Raw genomic sequence first — 11,823 nt, 5'->3', positions numbered from 1 at the left:
CCCCTGACCTAGATCCTTGGCCTATATATTTCCTAAAATACAGCAAAAAATAAGGGGAGCCTTGGAAATACTTCTTCACCGCCGTAAGCTTCCGTTTCGGTGTGATCTCATCTGGAGACCCTTCCCAACACCCTGTCGGAGGGGACTTTGGAGTTGGAGGGCTTCTCCATCATCATGATCGCCCCTCCAATGACTCGTGAGTAGTTCACTTCAGACCTACGGGTCCGTAGTTAGTAGCTAGATGGCTTCTTCTCTCTCTTCGATCTTCAATACAAAGTTCTCCATGATCTTCATGGAGATCTATCCGATGAAATCTTCTTTGGCAGCGTGTTTGTCGAGATCCGATGAACTGTGGATTTGTGATTAGATTATCTGTGATATATATTTGAGTCTTTGCTGATTTCTTATATGCATGATTTGATATCCTTGTAAGTCTCTCTGAGTCTTGGGTTTTCTTTGGTCAACTACATCTATGATTCTTGCAATGGGAGAAGTGCTTGGTTTTGGGTTCTACCATGTGGTGACCTTTCCCAGTGACAGTAGGGGCAGCAAGGCACACATTAAGTAGTTGCCATCAAGGGTAACAAGATGGGCTCTGTCGTTGATATGAGATTGTCCATCTACATCATGTCATCTTGCTTAAGGCGTTACTCTATTCTTTTGGACTTAATACACTAGATGCATGCTGGATAGCGGTCAAACGTGTGGAGTAATAGTAGTAGATGTGGAAAGTATCGGTCTACTTGTTTTGGATGTGATGCCTATAGATATAATCATTGCCATAGATATCGTCACGACTTTGCGTGGTTCTATCAATTGCTCGAGAGTAATTTGTTCACCCACCGTCTACTTGCTTTAATGAGAGAAGCCACTAGTAAACACTACGGCCCCCGGGTCTATTCACATCCATCGTTTACACCTCAGCTTTGACTTTGCTTTGTTACTTTGTTGCTTTCAGTTCTCACTTGGCGAACAATCTATAAGGGATTGACAACCCCTTCATAGCGTTGGGAGCAAGCTTTTTGTGTTTGTGAAGGATCTTGTGATACTCCTCCACTGGATTGATACCTTGGTTCTCAAACTGAGGGAAATACTTACCACCGCTGTGCTACACCACCCTTTCCACTTCGAGGGAACACCAACGCAAGGCTCCAAGGCCACAGGGGAAATCCTTTGCATAATTGCCTAGGAAGTCCCTTAAGGCGTAGCCGCAGCAGAAGGATTCCCGGTGTCGTCGACACGACTATTCTTGGCGCCGTTGCCAGGGAAGCACAACTGACATCACTGGGCCGGCTCACGCGGCCTACGGGGCGAGGCGTTCGCGCAGGGGTGTTGGGTCTGCGCGGGGTCGCGGCCCAGGGCGCAGGAGACACTCGATCTGCGCCTCGTCATGCTCTTCCCGTGACAGAGACCACGACGGCGCAGGGAAGCAACGGGGACCGGCGGCAGGCGATGGGATCCGCTTGGGATGGCCGGATCCGTTCGCGAGGGGGCCGGATCTGGTCAGGGCAAGGGCGGCTCGGATTCGGCGAGCCCCCAGGGCGACAGCTGGCCATGGCTACTAGGTACCTGCGTAGAGAGGGAGGAACAGGTGAGGAAGGAGAAGGAAGGAAGAGAGGAAAGGGAAGGGAGAGGGTGTTCCGGTGGAGCTCCGTCGAGCTGCGGGGCAGCTAGGGCGCGTGAAGGCTGGCTGGCGGCGACGCGCGGCAGGGAGGCGCTCAGCTCGGGGCAGCTCGGGGCCAGGGCTAGCAGGCGTCGGCGTCGGATCCGGGCCCGGGGCGCGGCCTGCTGCGAGCCTGGATGGCCCTGGCAGCTGAGGAGAGAGAAGAGGGAGGTGGAGGCTGCGCTAGGGCTTCGGGGTGGCACGAATTCTGAGGAACTAGGGATGGCTGTCTAAAAATGGTATGAGAGGTCTATTTATAACAATGAGGGGCTAGGTTTAGCAGTTTTTCGCCCTGGCTTCAACCGTACGATCGGAATCGAATGGTCTCGCACGTAGAGACGGCTAAGTGGACGTGTAGAGTGGGCTAGCCGGAGAAGAGAGGGAAAACGGGCACCCGACAACGTGATTTAAAACACTGAAACACGTCCGACGAATAACCGAATACGGTGCCGCTACGGTCGACCGTTCGGGTACCACACGGACTTCGATTGCGACGAAAATTGGCAGGCGGCCTACCTATAACTATATAAGACCGCACGCCAAGTATCAACCCAATCAGAGAAAGTTTTATACACACTTTTAAGAACAAGGTTTGTCGATGCCGCGGGCGCGTGCGAGTGTGGTCGGGCTCAAAATGGGCAAGGACGAACACGGAGAGAACCGGCAATTAATAACGGATGCAAGTTTTTAAAACTGGCGGCAACGGGATGCCGATGCAATGCCGGATGATGCACATGATGCGATGATGATGCGACAAATATAATAATCATACGACGACAACGTAATAAAAGGGAAATCTTCTGGGGCGTCGGTCTTGGGCTGTCACAACTCTCCTAGAATACAAGAGGATCTCGACCCGAGATCCAAGAATGAAAGGGGGAGAGGATGAGAAAGCAAGAGGTAATACTTAGTTGCTTCTTTAACCAACGAGTGAAACGAACAATCCTTGAATATTGCAAAGATATGAAGAATGACAAGAGAAACAAGCAAGAATTCACAGAAAATTTCGGCACCACTTTGGTAGGAAAAGGGGACAAAAATTCGATACAATGGAAGATCTTGAAAAGATTCACAGGAAACTAACTAAATTGAATAAGGAAGGAAAGAACATGATCCTGAGAGAACAAGATGATAGATTGATGAGAACAACATCACCACAACTCCGGAACACGAGAATGGAAAACTAGATCATGGAAAGAAAGAATGAAGAAGAATATGACAACTACTATCACAGTTGAATTTGGCAAGCATCCTTGCAAGAAGAATTGGACGGAGTTGTTGGAAATCAACAACGAAAAGAACAAGCTTGTAGTGGACTTATGAAAACCATCTCTAACAATGAGTTGACAACCAGCCACTAACAGAAACAAGGATAGATTGGATGCAACAAGAAATGAGCACTTCTTTCACCAAGACGATCCATTGAGTACTTGAATAGATGATAATCACCATAATAGCAACTTTCCTTAGGAAAAGCTTTAGGTGAAATCTAAATCAAGATAGCTCAATGAAGACATCATGGGTCAAAATATCTCATGACCAAAGGATTTGGCAGGTTTACATATTTAATTCTTGAAACAACTTTACTTCGAGACTCCTCCACTAACAAGAATGCTATAATACCACCTCAAAGGATAAAGGAAGAGAAAAGATGGAGCAGTTGGGAAAAGAATTGATATCATGAGCCACTCCAGAAGAAGAATTGGGGTCACTTTGATGCAACAAGAATAAGAATTATGTTATGTCTATCCTTCATCAAGTTAAATTGATGACAAGCAACGAATTTATCCTACAACTTATTCTTCTTGAAAAGGTTGAAGAGAGAAAGATAGAGCACAAACTGGAGAAATCTTCGACAAAGCACCGGTAAGAATGCAAGCGAAATGGATACCAAGAATGCATGGAGACACATGAGAATGAAGAGATCATGATCCACCTGAGAGAAAACTAGAACAAGGCACCAGACAACAATTGAGAAGAATTTAAGAACGAAAGCTGAAAGCTTGGAACGAAGAAGTCTTCTGAAATGATGGCCTTAGGAGGACCAAGATTGAAAACAACTCAGAAATGCACCAGATAGCAAGAAAGGGATTACTCGTGATTGGGAACAATTCAAGATGATAACACAAAGCTGAAATGACATCTTCAAGAGAAAGGACAAAGATTTGAGAAACACTCCTTCGGTCTTGAAGCTGAAAATGATGAGGAGAACACCACCAACAATAACTAAGACACTCTGGAATAAAGAATATGCAAGGTTCAGCCAAATATGAGAATTAATTCAAATTGATCTTGAAGAAGGAATATGACTAATGAAATTCATACTTACGTCATAGTTGAAAAGAATTAGAGAACTCTAGAAAGATTACAAGAGCCAGATAAGATCCTGGGAAAGAACCTGTGGGTTATGGGCCCACTCAAAGAAACCACCATTGAAAAGATTGCTTAGAAGGAGAGATATTGCACCGGTATAAAGAAAACATGATGAGGTTAGCACCTCGAAATAACTGTAAGAATTTAAAACAAGAAACTTTGAGATATCTTCAGCACTCCGGATAGAAAAGAGAGGAGTGAATAAACAAGATAGGTTGATAGGAATTTCCAAAGAAATGAGAAGGATATGATGAACACGGATAACTTTAATTGAATTCATAGGAAAAGATGACAAGAATGAATAAAGATGAACACGAAGCTCCTGAGAATCTTCACAATGCATCACCGGATATGAGAGAAAAGAAAAGATAATGGAAGAAACAACGAAATGAAATGAACCAGGATGATAATCCGATCATTGAAGAAAAGGGCCGGAAGGCGGGAAAAACAAAGACAACTTGGGACAGACGAGATGAACTCCGGAAGAAAAGAGAGATTGATCTTGCAAAATTGGAGAGGATAGAATTCACTTGAAGAGAAGTACACCGGTTGAAAAGAATTAACATAACAACTCCGGTTGACAAGAATTGATCAGACAATTGATTGAGCAAAAGAATTTGCATTCCCATAAAACATGAGAACACCTCTTGGAAGGAGATGAATTCACCACTTGACATCAAAGCAACTCGAATTACCATATTCCAACGGAAACAAAGGATGCGGCTTATGAAACAAGCCAGAACAAATTCATGAGAGAGATTCCATCCGATATTTTCGTGGACAGGATCGCACGGGCTCGATCCGTACAGTAGCCATCATGTACAAGGCAGTGCACACGGCATACGAAGCGTCCCCGAGTCGTAGCAAGCTACAAGGACTCTAAAAGACACAATGAGAACCGCTGTAAGTCGAACGTGAACAAGCGAATCCACTAGATGTCGAACCCCAACCTAACATCATGCATTTGTTGGAAGATTGTCCTATAAGTAACTACTTGAATTCCCACCTAAGAACTCCCGAAATTTCTGGTCATGCAATCTAGTCCACGGATACCAGGAGTAATATATCACTCAACTTCCTATACTAACCCGTCCAATGTATCACATCCGTCAACACATAACCAGAATCTCGGAACCTCATCTATTTCAGACACTCGTAATCACAACAATACTAAGTATGACGATAAATCTGAAACTCTCTGCACCAGTACTGGGGAAGCCGGACTCCTCTCGCCACTACTAGTATTGAAGCAATTTTGAACACCCTTCGTTCTGAGATACTAAGAAATCTGAATGATAACGATGTGCTCAAGAATCCCCTAGAGCTCAACTCCCCGGAAGAAATCAAGTCAGACAGGAAGCACCAAGACAGATCTCCGTCACATCGACATTATATAGATTCCAAAAATATCCGCATGATCCTAAAAACATTTAAGTGAGAAGAGGAGTATTATTAAAATTCCTAAGTCGTGAACCTCACCAAAGCATAGAGGAGGAGAAAAAAGAAACCTACTCTCCGATATATAACTAGACTCAAAAAGTTTTCACTGGACTCGACTCGGCCAAGTTCGATCAATCAAGGGGGCTCCTAGGTTGGTATTGCTCTGATACCAACTTGTAACGCCCAAGGTGCGGTCATATCCTCATTTAGGCGTGAGGGCCTCGACAGGGATAGAAACACATTTCGTCATTTCGCAAGAATGGATATCATTACAAGTACATGTACGGAAAAGATGAGTATATGGAATTGGCTTACACTCGCCATAAGCTACATCAGAGTCACATCAGTACAATGCATAATCATCATGAAGAAGAGCAGGGTCCGACTACGGACGAAAACAAACGATAAAAGAACGACGTCCATCCTTGCTATCCCAGGATGCCGGCCTGGAACCCATCCTAGATGGATGAAGAAGAAGAAGAAACTCCAAATGAACAATCAACGTGTTCGTGTCAAGTAACCCTTTACCTGTACCTGCAACTGGTGTTGTAGTAATCTGTGAGCCACAGGGGACTCAGCAATCTCATTTCCAAAGGTATCAAGACTAGCAAAGCTTAACGGGTGAGGTAAGGTAAGTGGTGAGGTTGCAGAAAGCGACTAAGCATTTATATGAGGTGGCTAACTTACGAGTACAAGAAATAAGAGGGGGAAGATCTACGGTTAGCGGACGTGAACTAATAACGATCAAATGAATGATCCTGAACACCTAGTTACATCAAACATAACCCCACTGTGTCCTCGATCGGAGAAGGAACTCGCGAAAGAGACATTCATTGTTACGCACTCAGTTGCCATATTTTAATTAAATTAACTTCACGTTATCTAGTACCAATGTTAAACAAAGTTTACACATTGCCACATAACCGCGGGCACGGCTTTCCGAAAGATTTAACCCTGCAAGGGTGCTCCAACTAGTCCATCACAAACTACCACACGATGCGACGGAATGACCTCGATCAGGGAAACCCGTGATCTCCTCGGATCCCTATTTGAAAACCTCAACCTCGAGTTTAGATCAAAGCATCCTCAGAATCCCTTGCACGAGACGCATGATAAAGGTAAAAACAAGTCCAGCAAGGCCGCCCGGCGTGTCGACGATCCTGATAGGAGACGCGTATCTCGTTCTCAGGAAACGAACGGATGAGAAATACGTACCGTGGCCGGATAGAAATCCCTTGAGTTGCCCCGAGTGGCCACGCAAGTGGCTCTGTTTTTGACCAGCACCATCAGCACTGGCCCTCCCTGTATTATGTCGAATTACTCCTCGGGTTCATGACGCCCTATGCTTTTCAGTATTAACAGTATTATTATGTTGGTCAAATAGAGTACCAATGTTGGGCCTTGCTAGACGAGCTTTATCCTAAAACGAGAATCTAGGGGGGTCCCCATAACAACCCCAAGCATGTTAGGAGCACTCATTTATGGAACATAACACCGGTAGCCGAAACTAAGGGGGCAAAGGTGGAACAAAACACCAGGCTAGAAAGGCCGAGCCTTCCACCTTTTACCAAGTATATAGGTGCCATAATTTAAATAGCATTTAATATGGTGATATATCAAGGAACCCATGGTATCACATGGGAACTACTGCACCTGCAACTAGCAACGCAAACATATGGTTAAGCAAGCGGTAACATAGGCAATCAGTGGTTTGCTAGGTTGTGAACAGGTTGAAGGTTTTCATGGCAACGTTGAGAGGCTGAAATTTAACAGGTGGTAGGCAGCGGGACATAACGATAGAAATGGTAAAACTACCAAGGCAATGATAGTAATGGTATCTAGGGAAATGGTCATCTTGCCTGAGATCCTTCTTGGAAGAAGAATGACTTCGTGAAGCAGACGAACCGACGTAGTCGAACGGGTCCTCACATTCCGACACGCTTGCGGAACTCTATCGAGACGAAGCAAACCGGAAACAAGCATCAACGCAAATATTCACCACATGATGCACAACACAAATGATTCATGAGCGGTCTATTGCAAGGCATGACATGGCAATTCACAACAATCAACACTACACATTAAGTGAAGCTCAATATGCAACGAGTTGCATATTGACGAAACTCCACATTTAATTATTTAGTTCACTCTGGTTTAGGTACACTGCAATATTAAATGTTGTTAAACCTGGCAAGAGGTGACGCATAATTAAACTACCTATCTAGGCTTTTTAAATGAGGTCAGGAATGACATATAGCATCTCCGAGATGACCTCATACGTTAATTTATAAATCTGTCCAGATCTGAACTAATATGTTTTAATATTTGTTTAGAAGCAAAATAAATAGGTTCACGTGATTCTACGCGTCGTTCTAATCAATTTACACATAGAGAACATCTCCAACGGAGCTACGGTTCAAAAGATACGAGCACCGCAAGATATGATGGCATGAATGCAATATGTGTGCAACGACAGTCACAAGCATCCCAAACCAAGAAGGCAGCAATATAATACGAAACTACACGAGATTCTAAGCAAGTTTCATAAAGGACACGATCAAAACGGAGCAACGGTTCAACAACTACGAGCTAAACAAGAAATCACTACAATCTGCCAAAATCAGTCACATGACATTTTCCACACCCCAAAGCAATAAGTTACATAAATCTAAAATTCTCAAACGAGACATGAGGCGGTAAAGGTCAAGATGCACTACAACATACTACTAATAACACCTAGCATGGCAGCATGGATCACTAGGTAAAGAAGTCACAAAACGGCATCTCACACACAGATTCAGATTTGGTGAAAATATCAGTTTATGACACTGCAGTTTTCGATCTGAAGGCATATTAACAGCAGCAAACGATAACTACAGGGCACCAAATGGCATAAAAAGTCACAGTATGCTAGAGAATATTAAGGACTACAACTAAATCCATTGCACCAACCTCAAAAGAGCTATAGATCACCAGATAAACTCATGGAAAGACAGCAACAAAATATAACTGATTTCAGACTTAGAAATATTTCAGCATCTCCAAATCAGCACTATTTTCTAGCATGTTGAGAGCAAGCAAACATCACCTAAATATGGATTTCTATTGCAACCAAAATTACCAGAGGCTAGCCTACACATCCAAGGGCATATCTCTAGTTGACAACTCATTCAAATCATGCACGGATTAAATCACACAAAATAAACAAAAGGGCAACATGGCAAAATATCACGCGCACTTACTTGCTTAAAAGCTAAAACTAAATGAACACTTAAATTATATGGATTTTTCTACCCCGAAAAAATATATAATATGAGGGGTTGCAAAATAAAAATATCGCCACACGTATATGCGAGAACATGTCCTAAACACGATATAACAAACTAGCGACGAAACCTACATGCAAAAATGCAAACCGCTACTCTAAAAAATATGGCAAAAGGTCCCTAATAAAATGAGCATTTCATCTATAGGGTTTGAGCAATCCGAACACGCACAAAATTAAATCCGGGATAATCCCCTATTAGGACAGCACGCAAATCTAGGCATACAGTGGGTCAAACCACTCCAAACATGCATGCAAGTTGCAAAATCATAATTTTCTCGAAATTCTACACGAGTTACATATATATAACATCGTGATCCGATACACTGTTTAAAAACTACAAGCGTTTGAAAATAAGACATTTCCTGAAATTATTAAATCGAAAACCTAAACAAAATAACTAACGGGCCAAACTGCAAACGGGCCTAACCAGTGCAAGAGCGCAGGATAATATGACGCACCTACGGCGCTAGATAGGGCAGCGGGGAGGAGAGGCTCACCTCGGGCCTCTTGGGCCGGTGGTGGAGAGGCGGAGTTGGGCCGGGGGGCCTCTTCTCCTTCCTCACACGGCCCACGGGGCGAGGCACACGCGCAGGGGTGCTCGGCCTGCGCGGGGTCGCGGCCCAGGGCGTAGGAGATGCGCGATTTGCGCCTCATTGTTCTCCTCCCGCGACAGAGACCACAGCGGCGTAGGGAAGCGACGGGGACCGACGGCAGGCGACGGGATCCGCTGGGGATGGCTCGATCCGTTTACGAGGGGACCGGATCTGGCCGGGGCCAGGGCGGCTCGGCTCCGGTGAGCCCCCAGGGCGGCTGCTGGCCATGGCTACTATGTACCTGCATAGAGAGGAAGGAACAGGTGAGGAAAGAGAAGGAAGGAAGAGAGGAAAGGGAAGGGAGAGGGTGGTCCGGCGGAGCTTGCTACCTCTTGAGCTTGCGTTTGTTTTTCCCTTGAAGACGAAAGGGTGATGCAGCACAGTAGGAGTAAGTATTTCCCTCAGTTTGAGAACCAAGGTATCAATCCAGTAGGAGTATCAAGACAAGTCACCAATGTACCTGCACAAAAACAAACAAACTTGCACCCAACGCTATAAAGGGGTTGTCAATCCCTTCACGATTAATTGCAAGGTGAGATCTGAAGGTGGAAAGTGCAACAAACTAAAAGGGTAGAGCTGAAAATATGATGTGAAGTAGACCCGGGGGCCATAGTGTTCACTAGAGGCTTCTCTCATGATAGCAAGTATTACGGTGGGTGAACGAATTACTATCGAGCAATTGATAAAACCGCGCAAAATCATGATGATATCTAAGGCAATGATCATACATATAGGCATCACGTCCGAGACAAGTAGACCGATACTTTCTGCATCTACTACTATTACTCCACACATGATCGCTATCCAGCATGCATCTAGTGTATTAATTTCATAACAAACGGAGTAACGCCTTAAGTAAGATGACATGATGTAGAGGGATAAATTCATGCAATAGATATAAACCCCAGCTTTTTACCCTTGATGGCAACAACACGATACGTGCCTCGCTACCCCTTCTATCACTAGGTGAGGACACCGCATGGTATGAACCCAAAACCAAGCACTTCTCCCATTGCAAGAATTATAGACCAAGTTGGCCAAACGAAACTCGCAACTCGAAGAGAATTACAAGGATAAGAAATCCTGCATATAAGAGATCAGACGAAACTCAAATAATAATCATAGATAATCTGATTAAAGATCCACAATTCATCAGATCTCGACAAACACACCGCAAAAGAAGATTACATCGGATAGATCTCCATGAAGATCAAAGAGAACTTTGTATTGAAGATCCAAGAGAGAGAAAAAGCCATATAGCTACTAGCTATGGACCCGAAGGTCTGTGGTGAAGTACTCACGCATCATCTGAGAGGCAATGGTGTTGATGAAGAAGCCCTCCGTGTCCGAATCCCCCCTCCGGCAGGGCACCAGAACATGCCCCAGATGGGATCTTGCGGAGACAGAAGCTTGCGGCGGCGGAAAAGTATTTTCGTGGCTCTATCTGGCGGTTTTAGATTTTTGGAGAATTTATAGGCGGAAGAAGTAGGGCAGATGAGCCACGGGGAGCCCACAAGCCTCCTAGCCCCCCCCCCCAGGCCGGGGTTGGTGGGCTTGTGACCTCCTCCGAGGTCCTTTTCCTTGGTTCTCAAGTTTCCTGCGTATCTTCTGTTATGGAAAAAATCATTTTGCAGGTTTTATTCCGTTTGGACTCTGTTTAATATTCTCCTCTGAAAAAGGTCAAAAACACGAAAAAAACAGAAACTGGCACTTGGCACTGAGTTAATAGGTTAGTCCCAAAAAAGATATAAAATAGCATATTCATGCATACAAAACATCCAAAGTTGACATGATAATAGCATGGAACCATCAAAAATTATAGATACGTTGGAGACGTATCAAGCATCCCCAAGCTGAACTCCTGCTCGTCCTCGAGTAGGGAAGTGATAAAGACTAAATTTTTGATGTGGAATGCTACCTAACATATTTGTCATTTGTAACTTCTTTCTTGTGGCATGAATGTTCAGATCCGTAAGATTCAAAACAATAGTTTACTATTGACATGAAAATAGTAATACTTCAAGCAAACTAGCAAAGTGATCAAGAACTTTTGAAGTAACAAGGCCTAAGAAAGTTATCCCCACAAAATCATATAGTCTCGCTATGCTCCATCATCCCCACACAGCGAATTTAATTCATGCACAACCCCGATATTGGCCAAGTAATTGTTTTCTCACTCTTTCTTTTTCAAACCATTTCAATTCTCACGCAATACATGAGTGTGAGCCATGAATATAGCACTATAGGTGGAATAGAGTGTGGTGGAGGTTGTGAGGCAAAAAGGAGGAGATGGTCATATTGACTTGGCATATTAATGGGCTATGGAGATGCCCATCAATAGATATCAATGTGAATGAGTAGGGATTACCATGCAACGGATGCACTTAGAGCTATAAGTGTGTGAAAGCTCAAAAGGAGAACTAGTG

The sequence above is a fragment of the Hordeum vulgare genome, chromosome 1H, assembly GCF_904849725.1.
Source record: "Hordeum vulgare subsp. vulgare chromosome 1H, MorexV3_pseudomolecules_assembly, whole genome shotgun sequence".
In the NCBI taxonomy this organism is placed as follows: domain Eukaryota; kingdom Viridiplantae; phylum Streptophyta; class Magnoliopsida; order Poales; family Poaceae; genus Hordeum; species Hordeum vulgare.
Note: the sequence above shows the minus strand (reverse complement) of the source record.